Source organism: Bubalus kerabau, chromosome 21 (assembly GCF_029407905.1).
Source record: "Bubalus kerabau isolate K-KA32 ecotype Philippines breed swamp buffalo chromosome 21, PCC_UOA_SB_1v2, whole genome shotgun sequence".
NCBI classification, from domain to species: Eukaryota; Metazoa; Chordata; class Mammalia; order Artiodactyla; family Bovidae; genus Bubalus; species Bubalus kerabau.
In genome coordinates, this window is record NC_073644.1 from 2,489,591 (window position 1) to 2,507,607 (window position 18,017).

Consider the following 18,017-nt stretch of genomic DNA (forward strand, 5'->3'; position numbering starts at 1 on the left):
CTCGGCCCCAGCTCCGTGGAAACAACCCCTGAGAAAATATGTTCAAGATCCACTTTTCCCAGTGTCTGGGAACCGGGGTTCGTAGGAGGAGAGAAAAGCACGCCTCCATAGGGAATGAAAAGGCAGCCCACCTGCCTGTGTTTTGAAGCCTCTATTTGGAAGGAATGGGTTAGCTTCTCCTAAAGGAGACCTCCAGATCTGCTCAGAAGTCGGTAATTCCAGAGGCAGGGTACTGGTTCCTGACTGCCCTTTGCTCGCCTTGCAAAGATATTCCTAGATTCTAGAGTTATTTTCCATGAAGGAGCAGGCTTCGGGAATGTGTCAGACGGGACTGGCTCCTTATTGACCTCAGCTCAGCTATTGCCTTTCCATTCAAACTAGGACAAGGCCCTACTTTATGAAGGGTAAGGGTCTTCTTCTTTGCAAACTGCCAAGGGCTACAGCAATGAGACCTCTGTCAAGGTGAGGGAGCCTAAGAGGATGGATTCTCAAGCAGGTGCTTTGCCACAAAGCATCAGCACCCCACGGAGAGAATCAAGCTCCCTGTGCACCAATGTTGGGAGTGTAGCTTCACACACAGAGTTGTCTCAATAGGAGCCAAGAATGTTCCTGAGAGATTAGGTTCACTAAACCTCTCCTACAGAGCATAGACCTGTCCATGTGGTTTTGCCTTCCCCTGTGAGTTGGGTCCCCGAGGTCCGCCACACCTCCGGGGAAACTGTCCCTGAGAAAAGATCTCCAGGAACCGCTTCGCTGAGGCTGGGAAACGCTGTTCACAGGAAGTAAGGCAAGCGAATCTCCTGCAGAGAAAAAGAGGCCTTACTGTCCCTGGAGGAGCAGGCTGCCAGAGTGTGTGAAACCTGACTGTTGCCTTACTGGCCTCAGCTCCGCCATTGCCTGTTCATCCGAGCTAGCACCCAGGCCTCCTTGGAAAAGCGTTTGGGTGCAGATTTCTACAAAGTGCCAAGGGCTACAGCAGTGAGAATTCTCTTGGTGGTAAGGGAGAGCATTTTATGGATTCTCAAGCTGTTTTCTGAATGACAGCGTCAAAATGAACAGAGAGAATCAGGCTCTCTGTGCCCCTATGTTAGGTACGCAGCTTCACACACAGAGGTGTCTCTGTAGGAGCCAAGAATGCTCCTGAGAGATGAGGTTCACTAGAGTTCTGCTACAGAGCATAGACCTGTCCATGTGGTCTTGCCTTCCCCTGTGCCTTTGGGCCCCGGGCTCGGCCCCAGCTCCGTGGAAACAACCCCTGAGAAAATATCTTCAAGATACGCTTTTCCCAGAGGCTGGGAACTGGGGTTCATAGGAGGAGAGAAAAGCAAGCCTCCTTCGGGCACGAAAGGCCGCCAACCTGCCTGTCTTTTGAAGCCTCTATTTGGAAGGAATGGGTTAGCTTCTCCTAAAGGAGACCTCCAGATCTGCTCAGAAGTCGGTAATTCCAGAGGCAGGGTGCTGGTTCCTGACTGCCCTTTGCCAGCCTTGCAAAGACATTCCAACATTCTAGAGTTATATTCCATGAAGGAGCAGGCTTCGGGAATGTGTCAGAGGGGACTGGCTCCTTATTGGCCTCAGCTCAGCTATTGCCTTTCCATTCAAACTAGGACAAGGGCCTACTTTATGAAGGGTAAGGGTCTTCTTCTTTGAAATTGCCAAGGGCTACAGCAATGAGACCTCTGTCAAGGCAAGGGAAGCCTAAGAGGATGGATTCTCAAGCAGGTGCTTTACTACAAAGCATCAGCACCCCACGGAGAGAACCAAGATCCCTGTTCCCCAATGTTGGGAGGGTAGCTTCACACACAGAGTTGTCTCTATAGGAGCCAAGAATGTTCCTGAGAGATTAGGTTCACTAAACCTCTCCTACAGAGCATAGACCTGTCCATGTGGTTTTTCCTTCCCCTGTGAGTTGGGTCCCCGAGGTCCGCCACACCTCCGGGGAAACTGTCCCTGAGAAAAGATCTCCAGGAACCGCTTCGCTGAGGCTGGGAAACGCTGTTCACAGGAAGTAAGGCAAGCGAATCTCCTGCAGAGAAAAAGAGGCCTTACTGTCCCTGGAGGAGCAGGCTGCCAGAGTGTGTGAAACCTGACTGTTGCCTTGCTGGCCTCAGTTCCACCATTGCCTGTTCCTCCGAACTAGGACCCAGGCCTATTTGGAGAAGCGTTTGGGTGCGGATTTCTACAAAGTGCCAAGGGCTACAGCAGTGAGAATTCTCTCAGCGGTAAGGGAGAGCATTTTATGGATTCTCAAGCTGTTTTCTGAACGACAGGGTCAAAATGAACTGAGAGAATCAGGCTCTCTGTGCCCCTATGTTAGGTACGCAGCTTCACACACAGAAGTGTCTCTATAGGAGCCAAGAATGTTCCTGAGAGATGAGGTTCACTAGAAGTCTGCTACAGAGCATAGACCTGTCCATATGGTTTTGCCTTGCCCTGTGAGTTGGGTCCCCGAGGTCCGCCCCAGCTCAGGGGAAGGAGCCCCTGAGAAAAGATCTCCAGGGACCGCTATTCCCCCAGGCTGGCAAACGCAGTTCACAGGAGGTAACACAAGCGAGCCTCCTGCAAGGCACAACAGGCCTTAGTGTCCCTGGACGATCAGGCTGCAAGAGTGTGTGAGACCTGACTGGTGCCTTACTGGCCTCAGCTCCGCCATTGCATGTTCCTCCGAACTAGGACCCAGGCCTACTAGGAGAAGGGTTTGGGTATGGATTTCTAAATACTGCCAAGGGGTATAGCAATGAGAACTGTGTCACGGGTAAGGAAGAGCATTGTATGGATTTTCAAGCTGTTGTTTGAACGACAGCTTCAAAGCTGCACAGAGAGAATCAGACTCTGTGTCTCCATGTTCGGTACACAGCTTCACAGACAGGGGTGTCTCCATAGGAAACAAGAACGTTCCTGACAGAGTGAGGTTCACTAGAGCTCTCCTAGAGAGCAAAGACTTGTCCATGTGGTTTTTCTTCCCCTGTGCGTTTGGGGCTCCAGGCTCGGCCCCAGCTCCGTGGAAACAACCCCTGAGAAAAGATCTTCAAGATCCGCTTTTCCCAGAGGCTGGGATGTGGGGTTCATAGGAGGCGGGAAAAGCAGGCCTCCTTCAGAGAGCAAGAGGCAGCCAAGCGGCCTGCGTTTGGAAGCCTCTATTTGGAAGAATGGGTTAGCTTCCCCTAAGGGAGACCTCCAGATCTGTTCAGAAGTCGGTAATTCCAGAGGCAGTGTGCAGGGTCCTGACTGCCCTTTGCCAGCCTTGCAAAGACATTCCTAGACTCTACAGTTATCTTCCTGAAGAAGCAGGCTTTGGGAATATGTCAGACTTGACTGGCGCCTTATTGGCCTCAGCTCAGCTATTGCCTTTCCATTCAAAGTAGGACAAGGCCCTACTTTATGAAGGGTAAGGGTCTTCTTCTTTCCAAACTGCCGAGGGCTACAGCAATGAGACCTCCGTAAATGCGAGGGAAGCATAAGTGGATGGATTATCAGGAAGGTTCTTTGCCACCAAGCATCAGCACCCCACGGAGAGAATCAGGCTCCCTTTGCCCCTATGTGGGGTGTTTAGATTCACAAACAGTGGTGTCTCTACAGGAGCCAAGAATGTTCCTGAGAGATGAGGCTCACAAGAGCTCTCCTACAGAGTGCTCACCTGTACATGTGGTTTCGCCTTCCCCTGTGAGTTGGGTCCCCGAGGTCCACCCCAGCTCCGAGAAAACAGCCTCTGAGAAAAGATCTCCAGGAACCGCTTTTCGCCCAGGCTGGGAAAAGCTGTTCACAGGAAGTAAGGCACGTGAGCCTCCTGCAGAGAAAAAGAAGCCTTACTGTCCCTGGAGGAGCAGGCTGCCAGAGTGTGTGAAAACTGACTGGTGCCATACTGGTCTTAGCTCCGCCATTGCTTGTTCCTCCGAACTGGGACTCAGGCCTACTTGGAGAAGGGTTTAGGTGCAGATTTCTACAAACTGCCAAGGGCTACTGCAATGAGAACTCTCTCAGAGGTAAGGGCGAGAACTGTATGGATTCTCAAGCTGTTTTCTGAACGACAGCATTAAACCTGCACAGAGAGAATCAGGCTCTCTGCCGCCATGTTGGGTACGCAGTTTCACACAGAGGTGTCCGCATAGGAGCCAAGGACGTTCGTCAAAGACTGAGGTTCACTAGAGCTCTCTTAGAGAGCAAAGACTTGTTCCTGTGGTTTTGCCTTCCCCTGTATGTGTGGGTCTCTGGGCACAACCCCAGCTCCGTGGAAACAACACCTGAGCAAAGATCTCCAAGATCTGTTTTTCCCCCATGCTGGGAACCAGGGATCATAGGAGGCAGGAAAAGCAAGCCTCCTTCAGGCAAGAAGAGGCAGCCAACCGGCCTGTGTTTGGAAGCCTCTATTTGCAAGGAATGGGTTAGCTTCTCCAGAAGGAGACCTCCAGATCTGCTCAGAAGATAGAAATTCCAGAGGCAGGGTCGAGGTTCCTGACTGCCCTTTGCCAGCCTTGCAAAGACATTCCTAGATTCTAGCAATATTTTCCATGAAGCAGCAGGCATCAGGAATATGTCAGAGTTGACGGGTGCCTTACTGGCCTCAGCTCAGCTATTGCCTTTCCTTTCAAACTAGGATCAGGGCCTACTTGGTGAAGGGTAAGGGTCTACTTCTTTCCCAACTGCCAAGAGACACAGCAATGAGACCTCTGTCAAGGCGAGGGAAGCGTAAGCGGATGGATTCTCAAACAGGTGCTTTGCCACAAAGCATCAGCACCCCACGGAGAGAATCAGGCTCCCTGTGCCCCTATGTTCGGTGTGTAGCTTTACACACAGAGGTGTCTCTGTACGAGCCAAGAATGTTCCTAAGACTTGAGATTCACTAAGGTCTCCTACAGAGCATAGACCTGTCCATGTGGTTTTTCCTTCCCCTGTGAGATGGGTCCCCGAGGTCCACCCCAGCTCTGGGGATAGAGCCCCTGAGAAAAGATCTCCAGGAACCGCTTTTTGCCCAGGCTGGGAAACGCAGTTCACAGGAGGCAAGGCAAGCGAGCCTCCTGCAGGGAAAAATAGGCCTTACTGTCCCTGGAGGAGCAGGCTGCCAGAGTGTGTGACACCTGACTGGTGCCTTACTGACCTCAGCTCCGCCATTGCATGGCCATCCAAACCAGGACCCAGGCCTACTTGGAGAAGGGTTTGGGTGCGGATTTGTAAAAACTGCCAAAGGCTACAGCAATGAGAAGTCTCTCAGAGGTAAGGGAGAGCATTCTATGGATTCTCAAGCTGTTGTTTGAACGACAGCTTCAAAGCTGCAAAGAGAGAATCAGGCCCTGTGTGCCCCCTTGTTGGGTACGCAGCTTCACACACAGGGGTGTCTCCATAGGTGTCAAGAACGTTCCTGACACAGTAAGTTTCACTTAGAGGTCTCCTGGAGAGCAAAGACTTGTCCATGTGGTTTTCCTTCCCCTGTGCGATTGGGTCTCTGGTCTCGGCCCCAGCTCCATGGAAACAAACCCTGAGAAAATATCTTCAAGATCCGCTTTTCCCAGAGGCTGGGAACAGGGCTTCATAGGATGCGAGAAAAACAGGCCTCCTTCAGGCGCGAAGAGGCAGCCAACCGGCCTGTTTGGAAGCCTCTATTTGGAAAGAATGGGTTAGCTTCTCCTAAAGGAGACCTCCAGATCTGCTCAGAAGTCAGTAATTCCAGAGGCAGGGTGCTGGTTCCTGACTGTCCTTTGCCAGCCTTGCAAAGACATTCCCAGATTCTAGAGTTATTTTCCATGAAGGTGAAGGCTACGGGAGTATGTCAGACTTGGCAGGCACCTTATTGGCCTCAGCTCAGCTATTACCTTTCCATTCAAACTAGGACAAAGGCCTACTTTATGAAGGGTAAGGGTCTTCTTCTTTCCAAACTGCCAAGGGCTACAGCAATGGGACCTCTGTCAAGGCGAGGGAAGCCTAAGTGGATGGATTATCAAGCAGGTGCTTTGCCACAAAGCATCAGCACCCCACGGGGAGAATCAGGCTCCATTTGTCCCTATGTTGGGTGTGTAGCTTCACATACAGAGGTGTCTCTATAGGAGGCCAGAATGTTCCTGAGAGATGAGGTTCACTAGAGCTCTCCTACAGAGCATAGACCTGTCCATGTGCTTTTGCCTTCCCCTGTGAGTTGGGTCCTCGAGGTCCTCCCCAGCTCCGGGGAAGGAGCCCCTGAGAAAAGATCTCCAGGGACCTCTTTTCCCCCAGGCTGGGAAATGCAGCTCACAGGAGGGAAGTCAAGTGAGCCTCCTGCAGGGAAAAAGAGGGCTTACTGTCCCTGGACGATCAGGCTGCCAGAGTGTGTGAGACCTGACTGGTGCCTTACTGGCCTCAGCTCCGCCATTGCATGTTCCTCCGAACTAGGACCCAGGACTACTTGGAGAAGGGTTTGGGTGCGGATTTCTAAAAACTGCCAAGGGCTACAGCAATGAGCACTCTGTCACGGGTAAGGAAGAGCATTGTATGGATTTTCAAGGTGTTTTTTGAACGACATCTTTAAAGCTACACAGAGAGAATCAGGCTCTCTGTGCCCCCATGTTGGGTACGCAGCTTCGCACACAGGGGTGTCTCCATATGAATCAAGAATGTTCGTGACAGAGTGAAGTTCACTAGAGCTCTCCTAGAGAGCAAAGACTTGTCCATGTGGTTTTTCTTCCCCTGTGAGTTTGGGTCTCCAGGCTTAGCCCCAGCTCCGTGGAAACAACCCCCGAGAAAAGATCTTCAAGATCCGCTTTTCCCAGAGCCTGGGAAGCTGGGTTCATAGGAGGCAGGAAAAGCAAGCCTCCTTCGGGCACGAAGAGGCAGCCGACCGGCCTGTTTTTGGAAGTCTCAATATGGAAGGAATGAGTTAGATTCTCCTAAAGGAGACCTCCAGATCTGCTCAGAAATCGGTAATTCCAGAGGCAGGGTGCAGGCTCCTGACTGCCCTTTGCCAGCCTTGCAGAGACATTCCTAGACTCCAGCGTTATTTTCCATGAAGGAGCAGGCTTCGGGAATATGTCAGACTTGACTGGCGCCTTATTGGCCTCAGCTCAGCTCTTGCCTTTCCTTTCAAACTAGGACAAGGGCCCACTTTATGAAAGGTAAGGGTCCTCTTCTTTCCAAACTGCCAAGGGCTACAGCAATGAGACCTCTGTCAAGGCGAGGGAAGCGTAAGCTGATGGATTCTCAAGCAGGTGCTTTGCCACAAAGCATCAGCACCCCACGGAAAGAATCTGGCTCCCTTTGCCCCTACGTTGCGTGTGTAGCTACACACACAGAGGTGTCTCGATAGGAGCCAAGAATGTTCCTGAGAGAGGAGGTTCACTGTTGGGGGCCAGAGTGAGGCACTCCGCCCATGGCAAAGGTCATGAGGAAGGAGGCTCGACATACGCAAAGGTGGGATCGAGCCTCAGGAGTCCCCCTGGAAATCCTCGAGCATCTACCCCCATAACCAGAGCCTGCCTACCTTACTACTTTGTGCTCTCACCTACACCTCTGACTTTACGGGGGGCTGTCCCCCACCACCTCTTTCGGAGAAGGAGTTAACCTAGAGCTCCAGTTGATAAAAACCCCTGGGTGTGACAAGAGTGTTTTAACCTACAAACTCTTCTGAAGGTTCCCTAGCCTGCCTGACAGGCTTGTCCGGCCACATGTGATTGCTCACAGCCTCTCAACCATGAGAGGCACGAGATGCTTTAAACCTTCTAAAAACAGGTTCCTTAGAAAAGTTAGAAAATCATTAGTATAAGTATAATGGGCTGATTAGAAATCATATTGGTGAAGGGTTTTTCATTTGTTGAGCTGATGTTTACTGCTAAGTCTCCACATCCCCTGCCCTTATACACATTAATGAATATATAGAAGAAATAAGTATTAACCTTTGATAGAAATCACGTTAGACCTTAGGCTAAGTAAATTCTTTCCTTAACTAAAACCCACTACACCCTCACCCTATAGGAATGTAACTTTATTTGGGTGGCGTCTGTTTTAAGAATAATCACCCCTGGAGAAATAAGTGTCCTGGTTGACTGACCGCTGTCACAAGGAGAGGGTCGTAAATTGTCAGCAGGCCCCCCGGCCAGAAGATGATGTAACACCCCTAAGACCTCTGTATACTTTTGTATGAAGCACCTGACTTTGATAAAAGTCAGGACTGCTGACCCCACGTGACTTTGGCATAACATCTCAGTGTATAAAAGTAGACCATGGAAAATCAAGAATTGGGATCAGTTTCTCGAAATACTGGTCTCCCCATGTCTCTCTCTCTCTCTCACTCTGGTTGAGTCTCCATCTGGAGCGCGGAACCCACCAAGCTTACTAATTTTGCCTGGGCTTCTAAGATCCGACTGGGGAGGCCTCAGTGTCTCCTCTCCTTCGGGAGAACGGAAGGACGCCTGCGGCCTACGTAAGTGGTGCAAGCTTCTTGTCTTGAAGTTTTATTGGTCCCCCGCGTAAACCAAGCTACTCAGCCTCTTTTCTCCACTGAATTTTCCTACTGAGCTATCCTCATTTTATTACTCTTTATATCCTTAATTAACGTTTAATTAAGCAGTTGTTCCCTGACCCTCGCCTACGCCGTCTCTGCTTCGAATACCCTGGATCAGCTGGGGCTGGACCCCGGCAGTTCACTAGAGATCTCCTACAGAGCATAGACCTGTCCATTTGGTTTTACCTTCCCCTGTGAGTTGGGTCCCCGAGGTCCGCCCCAACTCTGGGGAAGCAGCCCCTGAGAAAAGATCTCCAGGAACTGCTTTCCGCCCAGGATGGGAAACGCTGTTCACAGGAAGTAAGGCAAGCGAGCCTCCTGAAGGGAAATAGAGGCCTTACTGTCCCTGGAGGAGCAGGCTGCCAGAGTGTGTGACACCTGACTGGTGCCTTACTGGCCTCAGCTCCGCTATTGCATGTTCATCTGAACTTGAACCCAGGCCTACTTGGAGAAGTGTTTGTGTGCCGATTTCCAGAAACTGCGAAGGGCTACAGCAATGATAACTCTCTCAGTGGTAAGGGAGAGCATTGTGTGGATTCTCAATTTGTTGTTTGAACGACAGCGTCAAAGCTGCACAGAGAGAATCAGGTCTCTGTGTCTCTATGTTGGGTAAGCAGCTTCCCACACAGAGATGTCCCCGTTGGAGCCAAGAACATTCTGCATAGACTGAGGTTCACTAGAGCACTCCTAGAGAGCAAAGACATATCCATGCGGTTTTCCCTTCCCCTGTGCGTGTGGGTCTCCGGGATCGGCCCCTGCTCCGTGGAAACAGCCTCTGAGAAAAGATCTCCAAGAACCTCTTATCCCCCAGGCTGGGAAGCGGAGTTCGCAGGAGGTGGGATAAGCAAGCTTCCTTCGGCAAGAAGAGACAGCCAACCGGCCTGTGTTTGGAAGCCTATATTTGCAAGGAATGGGTTAGTTTCTCCTGACCGAGACCGCCAGATGTGCTGAGAAGATAGAAATTCCAGAGGCAGGGTCGAGGTTCCTGACTGCCCTTTGCCAGCCTTGCATAGACATTCCCAGATTCTAACGTTATTTTCCATGAAGGAGCAGGCATCGGGAATATGTCAGACTTGACTGGCGCCTTACTGGCCTCAGCTCAGCTACTGCCTTTCCATTCAAACAAGGACAAGGGCATTCTTGGTGAAGGGTAAGGGTCTGCTTCTTTCCAAACTGCCAAGGACTACAGCAATGAGACCTCTGTCAAGGTGAGTGAAGCCTATGCGGATGGATTCTTAGCAGGTGCTTTGCCACAAAGCATCAGCACCCACGGAGAGAATCAGACTCCCTTTGCCACTATGTTGGGTGTGTAGCTTCATGCACAGAGGTGTCTCTGTAGAAGCCAAGAATGTTCCTGAGAGATGAGGTTCACTAGAGCTCTCCTACAGAGCATAGACCTGTCCATGTGGTTTTGTCTTCCCCTGTGAGTTGGGCCCCCGAGGTCCGACCCAGCTCCAGGGAAACAGCCCCTGAGAAAAAATCTCCAGGAACAGCTTTGCGCCCAGGCTGGGAAATGCAGTTCACAGGAGGCAAGGCAAGCGAGCCTCCTGCAGGGAAAAAGAGGCCTTACTGCTCCTGGACGATCAGGCTGCAAGAGTGTGTGAGACCTCACTTGTGCCTTACTGGCCTCAGCTCCGCCGTTGCCTGTTGTTCCGAGCTAGGACCCAGGCCTACTTGGAGAAGGGTTAGGGTGCGGATTTCTACAAACTGTCAAGGACTACAGCAATGAGAATTCTCTTAGCAGTAAGGGAGAGCATTGTATGGATTCTCAAGCTGTTGTTGGAATGACAGCTTCAAAGCTACACAGAGAGAATCAGGCTCTCTGTTCCCCTATTTTGGCTGTGCAGCTTCACGCACAGAATTTGACTCTGTTGGAGCCAGAAATATTCCTGAAAGACTTAGGCTCACCAAAGCTGTCCTCCAGAGCAAAGACATTGGATGTGGTTTTGCCTTCCCTTGTCAGTATGGGTCCCCTAGCTTGGCCCCAGCTCCGGGGATACAGCCTCTGAAAAAAATCTTCCAAGAAGCGATTTTTCCTCCAGGCTGTTAAGCGGAATTCGCAGTTTGCAAGTTCAGGAAGCCTGCTTCGTGGAAGAGCAAGCAGCCAACTGGCCCTGTGTTAGGAAGCCTGTATTTGAAAGGAATGGGTTAGCTTCTACAGCGGGAGAACCTCAGATCTGCTCAGGGGGCTGAAATACTAGAGTCAGGGTCGAGGTTCTCCCTTGTCCTTTGCGCACCTTGCAAAGACATTCCTAGCTTCTAGCGTTAGTGTCCCTGTAGTAGCAGGCTGCAGGAGCGTGTGATAAATGACTGCCGCGTTCCTGTCCTCAGCTCCGCTATTGACTTTCTATTCGAACTAGAACCCAGGCCTACTTTGAGAGGGGTTAGGGTCCAGTGTTTCCAAACTGCCAAGGCCTACGGCAATGCGAGCTCTGTCAGAGGTAAGAAAAGAGCAATTGGTTGGATTCTTCAGCTGCTGCGTGGCTGCACAGCTTCCGCGCCGCATGGAGAGCATGAGGCTCCTTGTGGCCCTATTTTGGGTACGCAGCAACATGCACACAGAATGTCTGTGTTCACTTATGTACAGGCTTATGTACACTAGAGCTCTCCTACAGAGCAAAGACCACTCAGTGGGCTCCAAGAGATACCTGTCGCAGCTCGAGAAGAGAGTGGAGTCCTTTGCTTCCCCTCGAGATGAGGCCTGACTCCCCGGGTGAGTATGGAATGCAACCCCAAATCCCTGTCGCCTATGGAGAGGAACATTAAGTCCTGGATACAAGCCTAGATGAGGTCTAGTTTGCCCTTCAGTGAATGGAGCCCAATCCACAGCTCTCCCTGGCAACTCGAATGGAAGATTAGACTTCCTGGGCCAACACAAGAGGAAGCCTGAATTCCCCATCGTAACTCGAGAATCCCACCGAAACTCGAGAAAAACCACGTGCTTCCCTCGTCATCGCAAGATGAGGCCCTTTGTCCGCTACAGCATCTCAAGAGAAGTCCCACGTTCCATCCTGAAGTGCGAAACGGTACTTGGCACCCTTGATGCGACCCCAAAAGTTCCGCGACATACCAGACTCACTCAAGGGGAACACCGAGGTTCCCGGCACCACTTCATCTGACCCCTTCTCCTCTCCTGATTGCGACAGGAGGGTCGACTCCCCTTCTCTGTCTGCAAGGGGTTCCCGACCTTCCGGGCGCACCTCAGGATGAGGCTGGTCTCATGAGGAAGTTCGAAACGTAGCCTCGTGGGTGGTGCCACATGTCGAAAGACCCCAATTTCACGGTCCACTCTTGAAAAGAACCCGATGCCAGCACACCTCTTTGAAGGAAAACCTGTGGATGAAGGCACAACACGAAGGGGCACTGACACCCACGTGCATCGTCCAGAAAAACCCGCAGGTCCCACAGACATTTCGAAAAGTGGCCTGTCACCCTGTAAACAACTCGAAAGGCAAACGAAGGTCCATTCATCAACAGAAGACTAGGTGTGACTCTCTTGTCCCTACTCTGCAGGGACCATGGGATCCGAGTCAGAAACGGAGAGGAAGCCTGAGGTTCCTGCGTCCACTTGAGATGAGGCCCTCTTCCATTGCACCACACCCAGTGGAGTCCCGAGAGGCCCCTACCAATTCCACAGTATCCCTGAGTTCTCAGAGGCACAATGAGAAGCTCCCTGAGGTCACAGGCACAAGTCGAGGGAACCCTGGGTTTTCTGCCATGACTCGAGAAAGACCTCGAGAGTGCTTCAAAATGTGCTGAGTCGCGATTCCCCTACCATGACTCGAGAGCCATGACACGTGCCCCCTCTTCACGCGCATGGAGAGCTGACGAACCTGGCACTGCACGAGAGGCTCCCTGAGATCCTCATCGTACCTCGTGAGGAAACCCACACTGCCGCGGCAGCTCGAGGAAACATATGAGACACCCCGGTCATCACGAGATGAGGGCCTTATTTTCCTGCATGGCCTGGAGACCAATCACGAGTCCTCTCTCCAAATTGAAGAGCAGGCTGGACTCCGTTGAGGCCGCTCAGGGGGCTACAACAGATCCGCGTCGCGACTCGAGAGGAGAGCGGAGTCCTTGGCTTCCCCTCGAGACGAGGTCTGACTCCCCGGGGGAGCCTGGAATGCAACCCCGAGATCCCTGCCTTCCCTGGAGAGGAATATTAGGTCCCGGACACACGCCTAGGTGAGTTCTTTTCCGCCCTGCAGTGACTCGAGCGCAACCCCCAGCTTTCCCTCGCAACCCGAGGGGAAGATTGGGCTTCCCAGGGCCAACCCAAGGGGAAGGCTGAGATCCCCGTCGTAACTCGAGAATGCCGCCGCAACTCGAGAAAAACCACGTGGTTCCCACCTCTTGGCAAGATGAGGCCCTTGCCCGCGACGGCGTCTCAAGGGAAGCCCCCTGTTTGGCCCTGAAGGGCGAAACGGTCCCTGACAGCCTTCCTGCGACCACCAAAATTCCCCCGACACGCCGGGGTACCCCGAGGTGAACACCGAGGTTCCCGGCACCGCTTCCTCTGAACCCCTTCTCCCCTCCTGATGGCGACAGGAGAGGCGATTCCCCTGCGTGGTCTGGAAGGGGTTCTCGGCCTTCCCGGCGCACCTCAGGATGAGGCCGATCTCACCAGGTAATTCGAGACGAGCCAAGTGGGTGGGGCCACATGCCGAACGGCCCCGATTCCCCGGTCCTCTCTTGAGAAGGACCCGAGGCCCGGACCCCTCTTCGAAGGCAACCCTGTGGGTGAAGGCACAACACGAAGGGGCACTGCTACCCCCGTGCATCGTCCGCAAAGACCCGCGGGTTCCACACACAGCTCGACGAGGGGCCTGAGACCCCCTGAGCAACTCGAGAGGCCAGCGGGGTTCCCTTCCTCAGACAAGACGAGGCCTGACTCTCCTGTCCCAACTCTGCAGGGACCCTGCGGTCGGAGTCCGAAACGGAGAGGAAGCCTGAGGTTCCTGCCTCCCCTCGAGGTGAGGCCCTCTTCCGTTGCGCCAGACCCAGCGGAGTCCCGAGGGGCCCCGCCACCTCCATAGGATCCCTCGCCTCTCAGAGGCACCCTGGGAAGTTCCCTAAGGTCCCCGGCAGAAGGCGAGGGAAACGAGGGTTTCCCGCCGCCCCCCGACAAAGACCTCGAGAGTCCTTCTTCAACGCGTCTCGAGGCCCTAGTCCCCTCCCGTGACTCGAGAGCCAGGACGCGCTCCCCGTCGCCACGCGCATGGAGAACTGACTTCCCTGGCGCCGCACGAGAGGCTCCCTGAGATCCTCGTCGTGCCTCGGGAGAAAACCCCCACGGGCGCCGCAGCTCGAGGAAACCCCTGAGACGCCCCCGTCCTCGCGAGCTGAGGGCCTTCTTTTCCTGCATGGCCTGGATAGCAATCCCGGGTCCTCTCTCCAAACGGAAGAGGAGGCTGGACTCCCTTGAGGCCACTCAGGGGGCTCCAAGAGACCCGCGTCGCGACTCGAGAGGAGAGCGGAATCCTTGGCTTCCCCTCGAGACGAGGCCTGACTCCCCGGGGGAGCCTGGAATGCAACCCCGAGATCCCTGCCTTCCCTGGAGAGGAATATTAGGTCCCGGACACACGCCTAGGTGAGGTCTCTTTGGCCCTGCAGTGACTCGAGCGCAACCCCCAGCTTTCCCTCGCAGCCCGAGGGGAAGATTGGGCTTCCCAGGGCCAACCCAAGGGGAAGGCTGAGATCCCCGTCGTAACTCGAGAATGCCGCCGCAACTCGAGAAAAACCACGTGGTTCACACCTCTTGGCAAGATGAGGCCTTTGCCCGCGACGGCGTCTCAAGGGAAGTCCCCTGTTCCGCCCTGAAGGGCAAAACGGTCCCTGACATCCTTCCTGCGACCCCCAAAAGCCCCCCGACACGCCGGGGTCCCCCGAGGGGAACACCGAGGGTCCCGGCACCGCTTCCTCTGAGCCCCTTCTCCCCTCCTGATTGCAACAGGAGAGGCGATTCCCCTGCGTGGTCTGGAAGGGGTTCCCGGCCTTCCCGGCGCACCTCAGGATGAGGCCGGTCTCACCAGGAAATTCGAGACGAGCCACGTGGGTGGGGCCACATGCCGAATGCCCCCGATTCCCCGGTCCGCTCTTGAGAAGGACCCGAGGCCCGGACCGCTCTTCAAAGGCAACCCTGTGGGTGAAGCACAACACGAAGGGGCACTGCCACCCCCGTGCATCGTCCGCAAAGACCCGCGGGTTCCACACACAGCTCGACGAGGGGCCTGAGACCCCCTGAGCAACTCGACAGGCCAGCGGGGTTCCCTTCCTCAGACAAGACGAGGCCTGACTCTCCTGTCCCAACTCTGCAGGGAACCTGCGTTCGGAGTCCGAAACGGAGAGGAAGCCTGAGGTTCCTGCCTCCCCTCGAGGTGAGGCCCTCTTCCGTTGCGCCAGACCCAGCGGAGTCCAGAGGGGCCCCGCCACCTCCACAGGATCCCTCGCCTCTCAGAGGCACCCTGGGAAGTTCCCTAAGGTCCCCGGCAGAAGGCGAGGGAAACGAGGGTTTCCCGCCGCCCCCCGACAAAGACCTCGAGAGTCCTTCTTCAACGCGTCTCGAGGCCCTAGTCCCCTCCCGTGACTCGAGAGCCAGGACGCGCTCCGCCTCGCCACGCGCATGGAGACCTGACTTCCCTGGCGCCGCACGAGAGGCTCCCTGAGATCCTCATCGTGCCTCGGGAGAAAACCCCCACGGGCGCCGCAGCTCGAGGAAACCCCGGAGACGCCCCCGTCCTCGCGAGCTGAGGGCCTTCTTTTCCTGCATGGCCTGGAGAGCAATCCCGGGTCCTCTCTCCAAACGGAAGAGGAGGCTGGACTCCCTTGAGGCCGCTCAGGGGGCTCCAAGAGACCCGCGTCTCGACTCGAGAGGTGAGCGGAGTCCTTGGCTTCCCCTCGAGACGAGGCCTGACTCCCCGGGGGAGCCTGGAATGCAACCCCGAGATCCCTGCCTTCCCTGGAGAGGAATATTAGGTCCCGGACACACGCCTAGGTGAGGTCTCTACGGCCCTGCAGTGACTCGAGCGCAAACCCCAGCTTTCCCTCGCAACCCGAGGGGAAGTTTGGGCTTCCCAGGGCCAACCCAAGGGGAAGGCTGAGATCCCCGTCGTAACTCCAGAATGCCGCCGCAACTCGAGAAAAACCACGTGGTTCCCACCTCTTGGCAAGATGAGGCCCTTGCCCGCGACGGCGTCTCACGGGAAGTCCCCTGTTCCGCCCTGAAGGGCGAAACGGTCCCTGACAGCCTTCCTGCGACCCCCAAAAGTCCCCCGACACGCCGGGGTCCCCCGAGGGGAACACCGAGGGTCCCGGCACCGCTTCCTCTGAGCCCCTTCTCCCCTCCTGATCGCGACAGGAGAGGCGATTCCCCTGCGTGGTCTGGAAGGGGTTCCCGGCCTTCCCGGCGCACCTCAGGATGAGGCCGGTCTCACCAGGAAATTCGAGACGAGCCACGAGGGTGGGGCCACATGCCGAACGCCCCCGATTCCCCGGTCCGCTCTTGAGAAGGACCCGAGGCCCGGACCCCTCTTCGAAGGCAACCCTGTGGGTGAAGGCACAACACGAAGGGGCACTGCCACCCCCGTGCATCGTCCGCAAAGACCCGCGGGTTCCACACACAGCTCGACGAGGGGCCTGAGACCCCCTGAGCAACTCGAGAGGCCAGCGGGGTTCCCTTCCTCAGACAAGACGAAGCCTGACTCTCCTGTCCCAACTCTGCAGGGACCCTGCGGTCGGAGTCCGAAACGGAGAGGAAGCCTGAGGTTCCTGCCTCCCCTCGAGGTGAGGCCCTCTTCCGTTGTGCCAGACCCAGCGGAGTCCCGAGGGGCCCCGCCGCCTCCACAGGATCCCTCGCCTCTCAGAGGCACCCTGGGAAGTTCCCTAAGGTCCCCGGCAGAAGCCGAGGGAAACGAGGGTTTCCCGCCGCCCCCCGACAAAGACCTCAAGAGTCCTTCTTCAACGCGTCTCGAGGCCCTAGTCCCCTCCCGTGACTCGAGAGCCAGGACGCGCTCCGCCTCGCCACGCGCATGGAGACCTGACTTCCCTGGCGCCGCACGAGAGGCTCCCTGAGATCCTCGTCGTGCCTCGGGAGAAAACCCCCACGGGCGCCGCAGCTCGAGGAAACCCCTGAGACGCCCCCGTCCTCGCGAGCTGAGGGCCTTCTTTTCCTGCATGGCCTGGAGAGCAATCCCGTGTCCTCTCTCCAAACGGAAGTGGAGGCTGGACTCCTTTGAGGCCGCTCAGAGGGCTCCAAGAGACCCGCGTCGCGACTCGAGAGGAGAGCGGAGTCCTTGGCTTCCCCTCGAGACGAGGCCTGACTCCCCGGGGAAGCCTGGAATGCAACCCCGAGATCCCTGCCTTCCCTGGAGAGGAATATTAGGTCCCGGACACACGCCTAGGTGAGGTCTCTTCGGCCCTGCAGTGACTCGAGCGCAACCCCCAGCTTTCCCTCGCAACCCGAGGGGAAGATTGGGCTTCCCAGGGCCAACCCAAGGGGAAGGCTGAGATCCCCATCGTAACTCGAGAATGCCGCCGCAACTCGAGAAAAACCACGTGGTTCCCACCTCTTGGCAAGATGAGGCCCTTGCCTGCCACGGCGTCTCAAGGGAAGTCCCCTGTTCCGCCCTGAAGGGCGAAACGGTCCCTGACAGCCTTCCTGAGACCCCCAAGTGTCCCCTGACACGCCGGGTTCCCCCGAGGGGAACACTGAGGGTCCCGGTACCGCTTCCTCTGAGCCCCTTCTCCCCTCCTGATCGCGACAGGAGAGGCGATTCCCCTGCGTGTTCTGGAAGGGGTTCTCGGCCTTCCCGGCGCACCTCAGATGAGGCCGGTCTCACGAGGAAATTCGAGACGAGCCACGTAGGTGGTGCCACATGCCGAACGCCCCCGATTCCCCGGTCCGCTCTTGAGAAGGACCCGAGGCCCGGACCCCTCTTCGAAGGCAACCCTGTGGCTGAAGGCACAACACGAAGGGGCACTGCCACCCCCGTGCATCGTCCGCAAAGAGCCGCGGGTTCCACACACAGCTCGCCGAGGGGCCTGAGACACCCCTGAGCAACTCGAGAGGCCAGCGGGGTTCCCTTCCTCAGACAAGACGAGGCCTGACTCTCCTGTCCCAACTCTGCAGGGACCCTGAGGTCTGAGTCCGAAACGGAGAGGAAGCCTGAGGTTCATGCCTCCCCTCGAGGTGAGGCCCTCTTCCGTTGCGCCAGACCCAGCGGAGTCCCGAGGGGCCCCGCCACCTCCACAGGATCCCTCGCCTCTCAGAGGCACACTGGGAAGTTCCCTAAAGTCCCCGGCAGAAGGCGAGGGAAACGAGGGTTTCCCGCTGCCCCCCGACAAAGACCTCGAGAGTCCTTCTTCAACGCGTCTCGAGGCCCTAGTCCCCTCCCGTGACTCGAGAGCCAGGACGCGCTCCGCCTCGCCACGCGCATGGAGACCTGACTTCCCTGGCGCCGCACGAGAGGCTCCCTGAGATCCTCGTCGTGCCTCGGGAGAAAACCCCCACGGGCGCCGCAGCTCGAGGAAACCCCTGAGACGCCTCCGTCCT